The sequence below is a fragment of the Pan troglodytes genome, chromosome 5 (assembly GCF_028858775.2).
Source record: "Pan troglodytes isolate AG18354 chromosome 5, NHGRI_mPanTro3-v2.0_pri, whole genome shotgun sequence".
NCBI lineage: Eukaryota > Metazoa > Chordata > Mammalia > Primates > Hominidae > Pan > Pan troglodytes.
In genome coordinates, this window is record NC_072403.2 from 123,792,514 (window position 1) to 123,810,990 (window position 18,477).

The window sequence follows — 18,477 nt, forward strand, 5'->3', positions numbered from 1 at the left end:
ACTTGCTACTGAAAATGGACAATATTGATGCTGATGTGTACAAAAGAGGGTAGACATGAGCAGAATGAATAAATACATGAAGTGGTAACATTATATGCCAGCAAAGGGGATAGTACATTTTGTCAAAGTGCCATGTGATCTCCCACATTTAAGGTGGTGGTTGTGGTAGCGGGGAGGTGGCAGAAAAAGCACTTAAATAATAGACAGCGTATGGTTAAGCAAGGAAAAAAAATCCACCACCGCTTCTCGAAGATCACAATAGCATTTCAAACAACAGTAAAGCACCAGGTACCTCCCCTCCCCCTTTCAGCTGCAGCAGTTGGCCTACATCCACAGAAAGTGTTCTTATTGCTCTCTATCCCAGATACATTAAACCTGGCATCCAGGAGAGGACTAGGCAGGGGAAGCCATTAACGAGGAATCACAGCGAGCTCTCACAGGCAGCTGAGAAGGCTCTTCACGAATGCAGACCAACACTGCCTGTTGTGCTGTTTTGAGTTTCGTTATAGAAATGACTCCAGGGGTCCCTTCCCATGACCATGGAAAACATTTTATAAAGCTTGTTTTCAATAATTCTTTTGAAGGATATACAAACAAAGGCTATAGCTGAGCTGTAGAGTTAAATCATTACTTCGTAGGGCCTTAGTCTGGGACAGAACCCTCTTCCTATGCTAAGGAGATTCTACTACAAAGTAAACAAAATCAATGCATGGAGAGGAAGGCACTTCCACAGCCAAAATTGGGCTATACATGGCAGAGGCACTCAGTTAAATGTTGCTTTGTGAGGTCCAGGTGTGGGTAGGTACATAATACTTTCAGGCCCAACAATACTGGCGGTCCATTTGGCTATTGTTCCCTCGCCCATTATTTATTACTGTATTCCTCCAATTTCCTCTAGATTTTGAAGAATTCTGCATTTTCTCTCTGCTCTTGGATGTCATTTCCTTTCTTTTTTAGTGAAAATCTTGTGGATGAAAACCTGATGGCAGAGGGCAAAGGAGTAACTATTTCCCCAATCACCCTAAATTTTTAACAAAAAGCTCAAGATTACAAACAAAAGATCTTCAAACACATATCATTCTCAAAATGAAATGGTGGTTTCTAAAACAGTCCAGGACAGTTAACGAACCCAAACTGTGTTGTGGGTCAGCAGGGAGTAAATCTTGTGCCACCAGAAAATACAGAAGCTCAATGTCCAAAAAGAAGCCAGCCTCATAGCGCAGATGCTCAGAAAGCCAGATGCATGTTCCAGTGCCTTACCTGGGGCCTGTCTAAATGAACGTTGCTGAGTATCCACACTGTGAATGACAGTGTGCTACGTGCCTTAGGTGGACAGTCAAAAAGGGGAGCAGCAAACATTTTTGCATATGTGGGGCCAAGTATGTCTAGGAGAACTGGATTCTAGTCTAAGCTAAAGTAGTAACCGGATGTACCAACTTGGGCAAGTTGTAAAAACCTTCCAAACCCTGAATTTCTCATATTGAATTTAATTAACAATGTCAGGCATCACTTATTAGGAGGCAACTGAGAGATACAAGTGTTCAATGCAAGAGAATAAAGAGATTGGGGGAAGCTTTCAAGAGTTGGGATTCCAGCTGGGCCTAGACAGGTGAGTAGAATTCTAAGGAAAGGGAAGGACGGGGGATTCCGGGAAAGGAAAACAAAGGCCGGAGCCATATTGCCAATTAACGAGATGGTAATGGGCTTCTGGCTAACCAAGCATTAGCATCTGCTAAATGAGGTGAGCCAGGATGACTAAGGAAGAACGTAGATACTACAGAAGGCACTGAAGGCCAGGCTAAGGAACCTGGTCATTCTGCCTCCATTCACCGGGCTGTTTAGTAAAGGGACAGGACCCAAGAACCAGTATCTACATTAGCCGGCACATCCACAGTGACATGGATCAATACCTCCTCACTCAATCTAGGAAATATGAGAGTGAAGCCAAACTAGACAATAAAAGGTGATACCCTTCAAACTCAGACAGCAACTAGAGAAACCATTAACAGAAATCAGCGCTTCTTAAAATATCCTTATGCACATGTATGTGCCTAGGTACAGGCAACACATCACACAATCTCTAGAATAACATAAAAATAAAATTAAAACAAAAATCAAATTTCACAAGTGACAACATTTGAAATTGTTATTGCTTCTAAATAGACACGACATTTGTGTGGAAATGAAGGAACTTGTTGGTGTTTATTTGCCTTTTCAGTAGAATTTAAATTGGGCAGGATTTCACAGAAATACAGATTCAGTAACTTTCTGGGGATTAAAAGAAGAAAGGATTGGGAAAAGTGCCCTGGGCTTTGTTGTGGGAAAGGAGATCTGGCTCATTTTTAATTTTCCATTAAAGCCCTACTTTTCAATATAAAGCAGATGGAATCCTTATACAACTCCATGAAAAGCCTACTATTTTTGGATACCTCAAAGATGGAAGCTCTGAAGAAAATGAAAGTGTTTGAATTCATCAGATAAAATCCCACCAGCATATTCAAAAGGCACAGGTACTTAGAAACCTTTAAATTACAAGTTAAGAGGTCTTTCTGTGCGGATTTATGATCCCGGGCCCCTCTCAAGCTTCGGCACTCTCTGACTCTTGCTGACTGATGGTTTCTACCACTTCTCCGCCTGCTCCCACCACTCTAGTTGGGACTCCCTATGTTTGCTTCCTTCCTTGTCTTCCAGAGCTGCCTGCTGACTCTTCCCTTCTCACTGTTGTTCCCAGATACAGAAAAGATGACAAGCGTTCAGCCCTGCCTGGCCCATACCCACTGAATCCAAATGAGGCCTGGGGATATGCATTCTATGAGATCTTCAGCATATTTGTGCTCTTTTCTTATTATGCGATAAGACCTGGTTCAATATATTCTGTTTGTCACTCTGCTGGGGTGGACAGGAGAACAAAAGGGCTGATGTTTACTGTGCAGCGTCTGTGAGATACTGGGCTGGGAGCTTCTGGGCACCACCTCCACCCTCACAGTTTACAATCTCATTAAAGAGGTGGCGCAAATTTAGTGTGAAGAACATAGATGTTGGAGCCAGACTGCTGTGTTCAGATCCCAGCTCTGTCACCTACTCTGTGATGCTGACTAAATCACTTAGCCTCTGTGACTCAGTTTTTCCATCTTTTAAATGGGATAATAATGGTAGTACCTCCTAGAATTGTGCTGGGTGTTATGTTGACAAATCAATCATAAAATAGAGTCCCTGACTTCCAAAGAGCTCACAAGTTGGTGGGAAAGGCCAGTGCCTGCCCCACTGTCCTACCCAGCTGGCTCCCTCAGCCTTACGAATCAGGCTATGATGAGGATGATGATGATGAGGTGGTAATCAGGTGCTCTGGGAGCCCAGAGGTAAGAGAGATGGGAGGGCTTCTCAAGAGGCGGTACGTTTTGAGGGGAGTCATCAGAAAGGGTGAGACTTCCACGGTGGGTAAAGGTGCCTCTGTATCCTGCAACACAGGACACAGAAGTACTGCAAAGCAAAGGCAAGGAGGCAGGGAATGAGGAACCACAGCTCTGGAGCAAAAGCAGGAAAGAGTTTAGCAATCACACAGACCTGGCTTCACTGGTTATTAGCTGTGTTGACCATGAGCCATTTGCCTCTCTGAGCTTCGGTCTCCCCATTTGACTAATGGGTATAATAATACATGCCTCCTAGAGTTGCTATGATTAAGTACATGACTGTATGTAAGCACCTAACACATGCCTCCGAGTTCAATAAAATGGCAGGTGCTATTATTTCTATGGTGTATTCAGGGAGGAGTAGGTAGCTGTGGTATGCTCTCTACTTTTTTACAGTATCACAGAAAGGAGAATACAAGGCCAGAAACAAGTAGTCCTCTAGAAAAGCTTTCTGAGTGCAAATAAGCAATGAGCTAGGACTTTCCCATGGTACTTTTTTCTCCCCCAAACTCTTACAGTTAATAGGTACTCAATACATATTTGCCTAAACCAACCAAGTGCTGCTCGAGGTCATGGGTTTACAAGGGCAGAGTATGTGATGATCTCTGCTTCCTAAGTATACCCAAGAAGGAGACCCAAGTCAGGCTTCACTTCCAGATGGAGGTGCACAGCAGGCTGTTCTGGAAGCAGGCTGAGACAAATGGGAAAGCGCTCTCAACCAAATATTACAACAACTCGGAGTCTTACAAACATTGTTAAAGTTTCATGAGTCAGTAAGCATTATCTTTTCCTCCCACGTTTTTATTAGACCATAAATCCAATTCAATTTATATTCTTCCAGGATTACTGCGTTCTAATCAAGTCCACAGTGTCACTTATTCCTAAGTTGTCTATATTGCATGTCACCCAAGTCCATTTGGATAATACCATTCAGGCTTCTCATGTGTTTTAGTAGCTAAAAATTAGATTTGCTCAACTAGAAACACTAAAAAAATTATTATAGTCCTCTAAATAACACAAATCACTCTTTTTTCATAGGAGCCAAATGTGTGAAAGTCATAACCCATAGTTTTTTCTTACTTTATAGTTCATTCTACCTTTAGAAAAGTCACAATGACATTCTGAAGTCAAACTCGAGGGATTTCCATTGTAAATAGGTTAAAATTCTGGTTATCTGACTAAAAGAAACCCTTTTACAAGGCTAACTTCAGAATGCTTTCATGTTTTCCGTTCTCAAGAATGAAGGTGCTGCATTTCTTACTAAAAATGCTGTTTTCAATCATACCATATAAGTAAATTTCCCAACTTTTCTAACAATTTTTGATTCAGAACCGACAATCACCCAAATCTCTTTCTAAAACATTCAAAGTTTCCTTACATACACACAATATATTTTCATCATCCCTTCCCTAAAGCATGTATGTCATATGTGTGTATATACACATACACACATACATATGGATTAACAACAGCAGCAAACACATAGCTTTTCCTATGTGTAGGACACTGTTCTGAATATTTGACATGTATTAACTCACTGAATCCTCACAGCAACCCTCTGAGGCAGGAACTACTATCTCCATTTAAAGATGAAGAAAAGGAGTCACAGAGACACCAGGTAACTTGGCCCAGCCCACACAGCTGGAAGGGGTCAAACCCGGACCCTACCCCAACCTCATACTTTTGTTTTGTTTTGTTTTGTTTTGAGACAGAGCCTCACTCTCTCGCCCAGGATGGAATACAGTGGCACAATCTCGGCTCACTGCAACCTCTGCCTCCCAGGCTCAAGTGATTCTCCTGCCTCAGGCTCCCAAGTAGCTGGGATTACAGGCCTGTGCCACCACACCGGGCTAATTTTTGTATTTTTAGTAGAGACAAGGTTTCGCTGTGTTGGCCAGGCTGGTCTTGAACTCCTGACCTCAGGTGATCCACCTGCCTCGGCTTCCCAAAGTGCTGGGATTACAGGCGTGAGCCCCCGTGCCCGGCCCCAACCCCATGCTCTTAACCACACCACACACCTGGGCTGAGAGGTGTGAAACCTGGTGACTTCGCCATCTTGGACAAGTGCTTAACCTCTTCATTTAACTTCATTTTTCCTCACGAGTAAAATGAACATGTTGACTACATGATCTCTAAGATTCCATGGCCTGTGCCCATGAAAAACCGCAAGAGTCCTTCATGGTTGTATGTTCTATAGGCTTTGATATGTGTTTTTACCCTGGCTGGGGAGCAACAGATTTCTAGACTTCTCCCCCTCTAGTTCTCCTGATGCTGCTTTGGGCAGGTTCAGATATCTTCAGTGCTAAATCCAACTGCATTTTTTGTTCTTTATGTTGCTCAACTCTGAAGCTGGTCTAGTACTCCGCAGGCTCCTCTCCCATTCTGGGCCTGACTCCTCCTCTGTTCCTGGGCTTGCTCTCTGCCCTTTCTGCTCTTTCTACTCCACACATTCTCCCTGGGTGACCTCATCACATCCATGGCTTCAATTTTTGTAATTTGTTTGCTAACGAATTTATATTCAAGACCTAGTCCTGGCTGGGAGCAGTGGCTCATGCCTATTATCTCAGCACTTTGGGAAGCTGAGGTAGGTAGATCCCCTGCAGTCAGAAGTTCGAGACCAGCCTGGCCAACGTGGCGAAACCCCAATAATTAGCCGGGTGTGGCGTTGGGTGCCTGTAATCCCAGCTACTCGGGAGGCTGAGGCAGGAGAATCGCTTGAACCTGGGAGGTGGAGGTTGCAGTGAGCTGAGATCACGCCATTGCACTCTAGCCTGGGCAACAAGAGCGAAACTCCGTCTCGGAAAAAAAAAAAAAAAAAAGACCTAGTCCTCTTCCCTCACTCCAGACCTCTCTATTTACCTGCCTATGAGCTACTACACCTGGAAGTCTAAAGTGTTTAAGATAAAGTCATCGCTTAGATACCTGCCCCCTGCTTTCCTTATTGGACTGCTTGTCTCTACCTAATTTCCCAGAGAAATTCTTTTCTACCTACCCCCACACCCTGTCTACTGCTCTCTAATTCTTTTTTGCTCCATCTGCACCTCCTTTCCTTCCATTTAGACCCTCATCTACTACTCATTTAAGTTTCCATAACTACCCTCCCTGCATTAGTTCTGCCTGCCCTCGGTCAAAGGCCCATACTGTGGCCAGATCTTTATAAAAATACAATCACATCAAAGCCACATCTCCACTTACAACTCTTAAATGGCACTCAGGATAAAGTACGTACAAGAATCTTTCTCAGTTTCTCCTTCAGCTCTGTCATTTCCCTTTGTCCATCTCTGTACCACTCCAAACAGCCCTGAACTAACTGCAGTTCCCCAAAAGGTCTGTGCATTCGCCCTCTGGGCTGTTCTTTCTGGGACAGGGAGCTTCCCACAACACTCACCCAGCCATCTCTACTCATCTTGCCTTCAGACCCCTCCTCCTCCAGCCTTCTCTGCTTGGCTATCCCACTTGCCCACCTCTTTTCCAGGTTCATGCTCCATTCTGTACACTCTCTGCCATCCTACATGGACCCCTAAAATCCCAGCATTTCTAACATTGGTCAGAGACTCCTTTATAGCTCTGCAAAACTAGCAAGTAAGTTCCTTGGGGACAGGATCACATCTCTTTTGCCTTGAACCATCTAATTAATTGTCTGGCAAATAGAATACGCAATGAATGAATGCTGTTAAATGAGTAAGTATGTAGACAATTCATAAACTTATACAGACCTAATTGTGTACCACAGAAAGACCCAGCTTTAAATAATCACACAGAGTAAAATTATTTCCAGTATCGACATGCCTTGCTTTACCATTGTTTAATTTAATTTTGTATTTCCCCGGTAAGTAGTAGATGAGGGTCTGAATGGAAGGAGGGTAGGGATGAATATTGTATTTCTATTTGGCTATAAAATTATATTTCTCATCAACCAAAAGTCTTAATTTCTAAAGCATTTCAGTCACCCTCCCTTATGGCACATAACGTATTTTAATATCATCATTATATGTAGTATTTTGAATATTACCTAGTGGCTAAGGGCAAAGGCTTTGGAACCAAACTAATTGGACCTGAATCCTGACTCTACCACTTAGTAGCTGTATGATCTTGAATTAGTTACTTAACAAGCTACTAAAGTTTGCTTCAATTTCCCATCTGTAAAACGGAGATTATAAGTGAAACCACTTCATATTATTATTGTTAAGATCGGAGCTTAAACAGTGCTTGGCACATAGTAAATGCTCAACAAATGTTAACAATTATTAATTATTTTTTATCTCTTCTAGTAGACCGTGAACTTCTGAAAAGCAAGGACAGCAGAAGTATTCATTTCCAGGACCTCATCTCCCCAGTGCCTTGCACAAAGTAACATACTAGGCTAATGTCTGCAGAACAGATGAATATAATGAAGTATTCATAGCAAAAAAAGTGCATTAACAATTATGATGGCTGGTATGAATGGAATTGCTCCAACAATTTGGAAGCCTGTGGAGAACAGGGACTACCCAGAACACTAGAACCCTGCTCATGGAGATTTGGAAGCTCACTTAACCTCCGTGGAATATGCAAGACTCACAGACAAAGAGGGCAGCTGAGTGACAGAGGAGACCCATGTGGGCCTGAAGAGCTGGCTGGCTGAGCCTCCTGCCCTTCCGTTAAGAAGCTGCAAGGCCTTGGGGCAAGGAGTTTCACCTCTCAGGCTAATTAATTTCCTCTTCCAATTAAGAGGGAGTGGGACTGTGATTTCTGTTTTTCTTTTTGAGATAGGGTCTCACTCTGGAGCCCAGGCTAGAGTACAGTGGTATGACCTCAGCTCACTGCAGTCTCTACCTCCCAGGCTCAAGTGATCCTCCCACCTCAGCCTCTTGAGTAGCTGGGACCACAGATGCATGCTACCATGCCTGGATAGTTTTTAAAAGATTTTTCATGGAGACGAGGTCTCACTATGTTGCCCAGGCTGATCACAAACTCTTGGGCTAAAGTGATCCACCCACCTCAGCCTCCCAAAGTGCTGGGATTACAGGCGTGAGCTGCAACATCCAGAAGCAGTGTGATTTCTAAGGACTCTCCTAGCAACTTGGGGAGTCTACAGAATGACCAGATGAAAAATGAAGCCAAGAAAGGTGCTTTTGGAGTAAAAGAACCACATCAAAGTCAACACAGGAAGCATCAGATGATTGTATCACATGGGATTATTGAGTAGGAAATGGCAACATTTGAAACATAAAATTTGAAACATGACAAAAAGTAAGATTTTTGAAACATGCTTAGGATGAAAAGATCTAAACTTATAAAATCAAAAGAAAAGCAATGACGGGTGTCCGCTCTAGGTTTCTATTTAATTCCCATTAGCCTATAAGTTTCTTGAGGGCAGTGAATGTGCCTTGATAAGTGGCAGTGTTTGACAAAGCTGTTCAATAAAAATACATTTATTCTGTATCTTTTTTCTGAGCACATGGCTAAACTACATTTCCCAGGCTCCCTTGCAATTAAATGTGGCCATATAACTAGCCCTCAAGTAAAGAATGTGAGAGGAAGTGATGGTGTCACTTCCAGGCTAAGGTATTTTAAAAGTGGGTGTGCCCCGTCTACTCTCTGTTGCCCCTTCTGTAAACTGAAACAGGTTACAATGATAAGCTATGGGATGGTGGAGCTACAAGATAGGGGTGTGGGACCCAGAATCACTGCATGGAGGAAAGCCACCTACCAACCAGAAACATGAATTTTTGACTATTAAATGAGCAAGAATAAACGTCTATTGCTTTTGAGCCATTATATATTTGCAGGCCTATTTGTTACACATGCTAACATTAGCCTAATTGATACAGGTGTTGAGCACATACCAAAGACCTAACTCACATTTGTTGAATGTTAAATGAAACAGAGTACCCGCTAAGATAAAACTTGGTAGGAAACAAGATAAGTAAGATAAAGTTCCTTTTATCAATGTGCTGACCAACTAATGGTGGAAATAGACTCATGCGAAACATAATGCCTGCTGCCAAAGTTTGAAACCAAAACATGATGATTTGTTTGGAAAGGAGAAGATGGAAACGGCTTCACAGAGGAGATGACATTTGAGCTGGGCCCCAAAGGTTAAAAAGGACTTCGAGCAAGTCAGATGGGGTTGGAGATTCCAGACCCAGGAGAAAGCAGAGTGTGCATTTGCTCACATTCAACCTTATCATTAAGTCTCTTAAACTTGGTCAACAGAGTGTGAGTTTATGTGCTCTGGCTTTCCTTCCTGGGTCTGGCATCAAACAAACGACCCTTTGTTTTTACAGTACACTCATTAACCCTATTGCTTTTTTTAACGTAAAAAGTTCCACGATGAATGTTCTTAAAAAGTGTGTAAGTAAATATTTAATGAATCATAACTCTTTTCTAATAAAATTACTGAAGACTAAACCTACAGTTCTGTTACTTATAAAAATAGTCGAGGAGCCATACTTTTAGGAAAGAACGGGTTCAACTTAAGTTTTGACAATATCGATTAAGCATGTAATAGTCACTGGCTTACAAAACGGAACATTAAGCCCCCAGATTTACATTAACATTTCCTCCTTAAAAGGAACATCAAATGGTTTAGACTTCAGTCAAGATTCTCTACAGCCCCAGTTCATAGCCAAGTGGCCCCAAAGCCTCATATAGTTAAACCACTTCCTCCAAAAGTCTGTGAGTCCCTTCATCTGAATACAGGGTACCCATGGAGCAGGGACTGGGGAAGAAGACAGTACACAGGGTGGAAAGTATTGCAGTTGCTTGGGTGGTGAGAAAGGAAGTGGGCGTCCCAAGACTACCTTGAAGCAGGCAAGAGGCAGTCTGCAGTGGTCTTCCAAATGCTAACTCTAGACCGTTTTATCCACGTCCCCAGGTATTTACTTCAATAAAAGGGTAAAACAACATCACTGGGCAGACAGGATTTCATTTCAAAAGACTTCAGCACAGTGCCCTCTTAGACTTGAGAGAAGAAGCCATTCAGGCTGCCTCCCTCTTATCAAATACCAATTTAATTCTGATTCAGAAACAAAATTCTTGTGACCCCCACACCAATCTACTCTACCCCAGCTCTTAGTACTTGTTCCCAAAAGGAGAGGGGAAAGAACGAGGGGATGGGGAGGCTACCTTAAAAGTAAAGCAACTCTTAAGACTGCTGGGATAACTGTTCCCTTAAATCTAAGAAACACTGCAGCTGCCAGTCAACACTACCGGTCTCTGAACACAGCAAAATGCCGACACCTGCCACCCGGCATCTGGGGGTTCTTTTATTTTTTGGTAAATGTGGCAGGAAAGACTCAGAGAGATCAACTGCTTCATGGGAAAGAAAGGGAAGCCCCAGGGAAGAGAGACAAGAAGCATCGTGCCTATCCTAGGGTACTTTGTGTGTCTCCTCTCTATGCACTGAAAGGGCTCTTTGTGTCACACTCACACTCACACACACACACCCGGCGAGTCTGTGTGATTTATTGGGGGAAGGAGGGGCAAGAAGGGTGATTTTATTATCCCTCTTCCCAGTGAGTCCCAGCACATCTCTGCCTGGGCCCAAGCTCGGTGGCCTCCTTCTGGCCCAGTCCCCTCCGCCTGTGGCCGCAGAGATAACAGAGGGGAGGAGCCCAAACAAAAACAGCCATGGATCTAGGGAAGTAGAGAGGAAATCCAGCGAGGGAGCCGGAAAGGAAGGAGAAAGGAGCTGGAGGGAGCAGAGGGGTGGGGGACAGAGGAAGAGGAGGGAAGGCTCCAGCACAGGGGAAAGGGGAAGGGTGGGTGGGTGGTGGCACAGGAAGAGTGAAGGGGAGGATGGGGGAAGTGCAAGGGAGGTGCCAGAAATAGGCAGGAGGATGGGTTGGAGAAGGCGACCGCCGCCGAGGGAGGAGGCCGAGAGGTGGAGGAGTGGGGCAGGGGTTGGGTGGGGAGGGAAGCAGCACGGGGCATCAATTATTAAGTGATTACATCATCCCTGACATTAAAACAACACACACAGCCCCAGTCCCCGCGGGGGGCCCCAAAAGGAGGGCGGGGGCGGAGTCTGGGCCAGCCTCGCCCCCAAGCCAATTCCCATTTTCACCCGGCGCCCGCTTGCGGGCGAGGAAATGGGGTCCCCATCCCCGCGCTGCCTCGGGGCCGCACCCCGCAGGGGTGTCCTCCGGTGCAACCGCGGGAAGACCCCAAGCACCGACTTCCCGGCAGCCCCGCGGAGCGCCCCGGCGGCCAAGGGACCGCAGCACCGGGCCCCACGGCGGGGGCGGCGTGCGCGGGGGCGCCGGCGGCCGGGCTTCTCCGCAGCATCCCCGAGGCCTCCCGCGACGCATCCCCGCCGCCTGCTTACCTGCGCGGCGCTCAGGCTCCGGAGCCCACTCACATGGTCCTCTCCCCGCCCTCCTCCGGCGCGGCCGAGGCGGCTCCGGGGGCTCCCCGGCGGGCCCGGGAGCCGGTGGGCCTTCCGAGAACACCGAGGGGGCGGCGCCGGGGTGTCCCCGGCCCGGCGGCCGAATCCCTCCCTGGCGCGGGCGGCGGCCGCCGGGCGGTGCGGCGCGGGCGGCGGCTTTGTGTGCGCCCGGGCGGTCCTCGGTGCGCTGGGAGAAGCGCGGCGAGCCCGGGCGGGAGAGGACGCGCCGCTCGCAGAACAACCTCGCCTCTACTCTCGCCGCCGGCCGGCGGGCGGGTCTCGAAGGCCTTCGGCTCGCGGCGACCCCTCCTCCTCGCCCGCGGCAGCCCCCTCCTCGCCGGCTCCGCTCCTGACAGATGGCGCAACTGCAACGACGCGCCGCCGCCACCAGCGCGGCTGCTCGCTGCTACTCTTGCTGATGCTCTGCCCCTCCAGCTCCGGAGGGGAGGGAGGAGGGGGCGGGGCGCGCCTCGAGAGTGACAGGCCCGGCTGCCCTATCAAAGAGCCCCTTGGGAGCTGCGGGCCGCAACCATTGGCGCCTGGGGCGTGGGCGGGACGGCAGTGGGTGGGGCCGCCGAGTGGGTTGAGCGTTACTGTGGCAGCGGGCATCCCAGGGTGCGTGCGGTGCAGGGTGTGCAAGAAGATGCGAGGTTGGAGGAGGAGGTCTGTGTGTTTTTAAGGATTGTGTGGAGTTGTGAGGTGGCGGAGTAGGGCGGGAGAAAGAGCGGAGAGTGTGAACTGCAGTTTCCGCTTTGCGGAAGGTTGCAGCTGCTGCTGCAGATTGGCACCTGCCATTCCCCCAAAACCATGGGAAACTGCCTCGAGACAGGGCTATCTTGCCTTTCTGGTGTCTTTTCATTTGAGGGTGAGAGGATGAAATGGAAAATTGGGCGGTGATAGCAGCGTTTTCTTTGATCAAACTGAAAAGAGTACGGAGCAAAGTAGAATCCTGTCCTGAAACGTGGAAACGCACAAGAAATAACAATGAGGAGGAGAAGGAGATTAGGATCATTTTATCAGTCCCCTATTTCTGCGGACACTCATTTATATTTTTTTTCTAGCAAAAGTCTGGAGGAAGTATTACTGAAATGGGGGGAGGGGCCAAGCGGCGACTAAGGAACCTGAAATGACAGAGATTTGTTCGTACATTCCCCGCCCCCCCCCAAAAAAACCTCGTTTAATTGTAGTCATTGGTTGTCTTTGGTTTCTCATAACATTCAAACTTCTCATGTTTTTTTCCCCTTCACTGAATCTGAGCTTTTGCTCATATTTCCCTTGATGAAATAATTGCCGGTTTAGTATACAGTTGGGAGTGCATCGGTCTTTATTTCCTATCCAGCTTTTCTATGGCAGGATGTAACTTCATAAAAAGAAACACTTTGGCTTCCTGATTTTCTTTATAGGTAATTCCTGTTTACTGAAAGTTCTGCTTTAAGGCATACTCAGAATCGCTCTCCTTAATGATTTTGGCAAGAATCCTACCTTCACCCTCAGCAAATCTAATGTTCTAAGAAATTATAAGTGAATCAGCTTCTGCTTCTGTGCTCAAAATCTATAATATTGCCTTTCCGGCCCACTACTTGTTTTTACTGTAGTTTAAAAAAATCTGTCCCTTTTGCTGACTTTTTTCTTTTTGTACACACTACTTTTTAAGAAAAGTTGCTAACATTTATTAAATGATCTGCATCCTATGGAGGAGGAAACTGAGGAAAAGAAAAGTTAAGTAACTAACTCAAGGTGACAGTATACAGTGGTTACTGGATTTTTTTCCTTTTCCTTAAACAAAATGACAAATTAAACCATGTTTAAATTGTGTCTGGAAATTCCATAATCCCAAGAAATGGAACCATAGCTAGGACTAGGATATTTCCATACAAGAGAAAGCCAGCTTCATTTAGCCAAGAATTGCTTATCTCAAGAGCAGAGGCTCTTCGTCCTCAGGGCTAGTCCGCAATGGCTGCTCTGGGTTTATTTGGATTGGGATGCAGAGGCAGTTGTGTAGAGCAATGGTTCTCAAACTTTGACACGTATCAGAAATAACTGAAGGGGCTTGCTTAAACATGAATTGCTGTGTTTAACCCCCTGAGGTTCTGATTTAGGGGGTTTGGGATGGTGCCCAAGAATTTGCACATTTAGCAAGTTCCCAGGTGATGTTGATACAGCCGATCTGGAGACAGCACCTTGAGGACCATAGTTCTAGAATTGGGCTGTCCGAGGAGGTAGCCACTAGCCACATGACTGTTAAGTACTTGAAATGTACTTCAGTATTGGAAATTTGGCTACTGCAAATTAGGATGTGCTGTAAATGTAAAAGATGTATTAGATATTTCAGATCAAGCATGAAAAATGGAATGTAAGGTATCCCATTTTAATATTGATTACATGTTAAAATGTTAGTCTAAATGTACTGTGCTAAATAAAACATTATTAGAGTTAATTAAATTGTTTCTTTTATTTTTTAAATGCATCTACTAGAAAATTTTAAATAACCTATGTGGCTCAAGTTATATCTCTATCGGGCAGCACTGGTCTGGAGTTGTTTCTGATTCCAGCTCCACAGTTCACTATGGGGAGCACTTTGATGAAGCAAGTCGCTTATCCTTTTTGAACCTTAGTGTCCTCATACGTAAAATGGGAAAAATAGTAAAACCGTTCTCAAACTATTCCGGACAGACTAAGTGTCATATGCTCTCAGAAAAAAACACTCTTAGGTTATAGATCTCCTTGAAATCTCATGTTTACTTCAATCTATCTTACGCTAAATCTGGAAATCTGGAGTAGGTGGGATAAGTCCTCTCTCTCTCTCTCTCTCTCTCCCTCTCTCCTCCTCTCTCTCTGTTTCTTCAAGAGAAGTCACTTCTTAGTGTCTGCAACTGTAATAGCTTCTTGATCTAATTAGTGGACAAAGAGACAATGTGATTAAAATGACAGATTAACCTGCTCCCATCAAGACTTCATCCTGTTTTTTGTAATTCTTTGCTTACCTACTTTTTTATCTGTTGCCCGTCTTAAATGTAGCTTTAAATGGATTTGGACTCCTCAGGAGGAGTTGCTAATGGTCTGAACAAGTGAATAGAGCACTGCAAAAGATTTGTATACTATTCCCGTTTTGATCTATTCTGCCAATCTCTACCAAGAACTTGATTAAAGATCTGAGACGCTGTCCCTGGCCTACCCAAGGTAAGTAATATTGTCTTCCACAACCACCAGTTTTGTTTTCTTATGAGTAGCTTCTATTATACAAATTAGAATGTAGTCATTGTTCTAGAACTTCTCTTTGATTTTATTGATATTGTTTATATATTTTGTATTTTTCTACTTGTTTTACCTTAAAGTTTCCTCTTTCTATTCTGGCTTTCTTGAACTTGTCTCATCTGAATCTTATATCTTGCTTTTAAAGTAACTTTTTTTCTTATTTTTAATTTTATTAGCTAAAACATTTTCTTGTCTTATTATTTTATTTTAGTTTTAACCTTCTCTTAAATGTCAACTCAACAACAACACATATGGCAAGGGTAAAAACCCTCAATGTAGAGTTTTTACAAATCAACAAGAAAATAAAGATGAACGTTCGAACTGAAAAATATGTGCAACAGAAACAAAACCCAAAATGGCCAGTAAATGTGATAGGAGGTTCAACAGGAAAATGGATATCCATACCCTACTAGTGGAATTTTTAATTGGTACAACATTGCTGGAAGGCAGTTTAATAGCATTTGTGAAAAGCCTTTTTAAAAAATGTATACATTTGACTTAGCAATTTTACTTCTGGGAAAGAATGGAACAAGTTTGCAAATACACAAACACAAGCGCACGTATGATGGGAATAATTGGAACATTGTTTATAATAGTGAAGCACTGAGAAAAGTTCATTGATAAGGGATTTGGTGTGTAAATTATGTTGTATCTATAATAGAATACTATATAGCCATAAAATTATAACATTGCCATTTATTTATTTATTTGTGTGGAAAGATTTTCACAACAAATTAAAATTAAGAAGAGCTAATAAATTAGTATTGTGTTTGTATGTGTACATATGTATGTTTATATATGTGTATTAATACACATATATTTCCATTATTTTTAAACTTATCTATATGTGTAAATTTTCATAGAAAGCAATACATACACAAAAATTTTAATGATCGTTTCCTCCAAGTAATCATATTTTAGGTCATTGTTATTTTATTTTTTATCTTTTTCTTAATTTCCTCAACTTTTTACATTGGGCATTTATTATGTTATTAGAAAAAACAATAAAAACTTATTTTAAACTTGTTCCTTTTTTTGCTACTTTAATTCTCGTTTTTCTTCCTCTGCCTCCTGTCTGCTGTTTTTCCTCCCTTTTGAAGGCATATTGCCCCAGGGTAGTGTTCAGGAATCAAGACCAGGACCAGAGGGAGGCCTTCTGCTTCCATCCACCCACAGACACCCTTCTTGTTTCTGGTGGGTCTTCTGGGACTTGCAAGAATGATTCTTATAAAACTTCACTTTGAGGCTAGGCATGATAGCTCATGCCTGTAATCCCCGTGCTTTGGGAGGCTGAGGCCAGAGGACTGCTTGAGCCCAGGAGTTTGAGACCAACCTGGACAACACAGCAAGACCCCATCTCTACAAAAAAATAAATGCCAGGCGTGGTGGTGTACACCTGCCATCTCATCTACTTGGGAGGCTGAGATGGGAAGATTGCTTGAGCCTGGGAGGTCAAAGCTGCAGTGAGCTCTAATTGCACTGCTGTAACAGAGTGAGACCCTGTCTCAAAACAAAACAAAATGAAACAAATAAGCAAAAAAACCCCTTCACTCTCAGAGTGGGACACCACTGCTAAAGTGGCCCCAGGGCTAACCTGTCTGTACTTGGCATACCTGGTTCACTGTTTACCTCTTTCTTCTGATGCCTCATATCAAGTCCTTATATAAAGAGTGAAATATTTTTATATACACAATCTTTAGCACACAGCCAATGGATTTAGGGCATTTCGGGTCCACAGCTTGCCATGAGCCAGCAGGAGATGGTCCTGGAAAAATCTCATGTGGGAAGGACATTCCATACAACACCCCAGCCTGAACTCAGAAAGGAGCATAGGTGATGTTAAACCTGCCTCTGGAAGGAAGATACCTGTGGCTCTTCTGAAGTTGAGATTCTGGCCCTACTTTTCTACCATTGTCTCTCTTGTTAAATTGTGTCCATACTGGACAGCTGGTCCTCCTGACAGGCCACAGCAGAGCCCTCTTGGCATTTGGCTTTCCAGTTCCCTTTTCTCTTAAAAAGATGGAGGGTGGACTGACTAGACAGGAGTTATTATGAACATGGTTTTAGAGCCCAGGTGCACTGAACTTCTTTTGGATGCTCTCAACGTGTCAGGGTCAGTACTGGGCAAGCCAGTCATGCTGGGGAGGAAGAGAGGCCTATATCCTAACCAGACCACAGGGAGGGTGAATGGGATGGCACTGATTGAAGATGCGCTTCTTTGATTCTTTGCCCGACTCCCCAAAGGTGGCTTGGATTATTAGCTTGTGAAGTTCAAGTGCCTGAGAATGGGTCTTAGTCAACCTTGAGGGTCTAGATGGAAACCCTTCTAATTTCATAGAGTTATCTTCCAACACACCTTCTGCAGGGACCCCATAGGAGCCTAACAAAGGAGGCTGTTCTGTCATAAGATGGCCTGTCCCTTTCTTCTGCATACTAACCAGCCATACCTTTCACTCTGGCCCTTTCTTGACTCCTCACTGTCTGCTATTTCCAAGCTCTACTCAGTGCAGTGATGGTATTTAAGACTCCTCCAGTGTGGTGGAGCCAATAGAACACCCCACACTGGTACAGATAACTGGATCAGAAACCTTTGGACTCCCCTGTTTGCAGGAACAGGTTGATTAGGCCTGATCTTCTTTAGGTGAGCTGACCCTGACTTGACACTCCATGGGAGACCCTCAAGAGTGACACTGTGAGGCTAGCAGATGCTTTTTGTTTTGTTTTTATCTGATAGAGCTCCTAGAGTGTGCCCTCAATGATTCAGTTATTTTCCTGGTCATAGCTTCTTGTAGTCCTAAAGAAAAAGAGATAATGCCTCAGCTTTCTAATTAGTTTAGTGATCTACATCTGTGTGAAATGTGGACTTTATGACATTTATCTTGCTACTTTCAAGAATTCAAATATTCTGTCAAGTTGTCAAGGGAAAAAATGAACTGAAGGAGGAGGAAATTATTGTATCAGTCAAGGTTCTTGGTTGCAAGCATCGGAAACCTACTATGTCTGACTGGGCACCGTGGCTCACACCTGTAATCCCAGCACTTTTGGAGGACGAGGCAGGGGGATTGCTTGAGCCCGGGAGTTCGAGACCAGCCTGAGCAATATCATGAACCTCCATCTCTATAAAAAATACATAATTAGCCAGACAAAATGGCGTGAGCCTGTAGTCCCAGCTACATGGGAGGCTGAGGTGGGAGGATCACCTAAGCCTGGGAGGTTGAGGCTGCAGTGACCTGTGATTGGACCACTGCACTCCAGCCTAGGCGACATGATAAGACCCTGTTTCAAAAACAAAACAAAATGACAACAACAACAAAACACAAAAACCAACACAAAGAAAACCCTACTATGTCTAATTTAAGCAGAATAGGAATTTTTTTAGGAAGCTATTGGTTGGCTCATAGAATCAATTGGAAGACTTAAGAACCAGGCTCAAAAAGAAAA

At 44.3% G+C, this 18,477-nt stretch overlaps 1 protein-coding gene across 4 annotated transcripts in view; it reads right to left on the bottom strand.

Moving 5' to 3' along the window:
* The window catches only part of FYN (FYN proto-oncogene, Src family tyrosine kinase), a 214,377-nt gene extending 202,528 nt beyond the window's left edge, over nt 1–11,849 (bottom strand). For all 4 annotated transcript variants that reach the window (XM_016956180.4, XM_063812640.1, XM_054686190.2 and 1 more), the window contains exon 1: nt 11,722–11,849. The gene's annotated coding sequence lies outside the window, so the exon portion shown is untranslated. The remainder of the gene's footprint in view (nt 1–11,721) is intronic.
* Between the last annotated feature and the right edge of the window lie 6,628 nt (nt 11,850–18,477).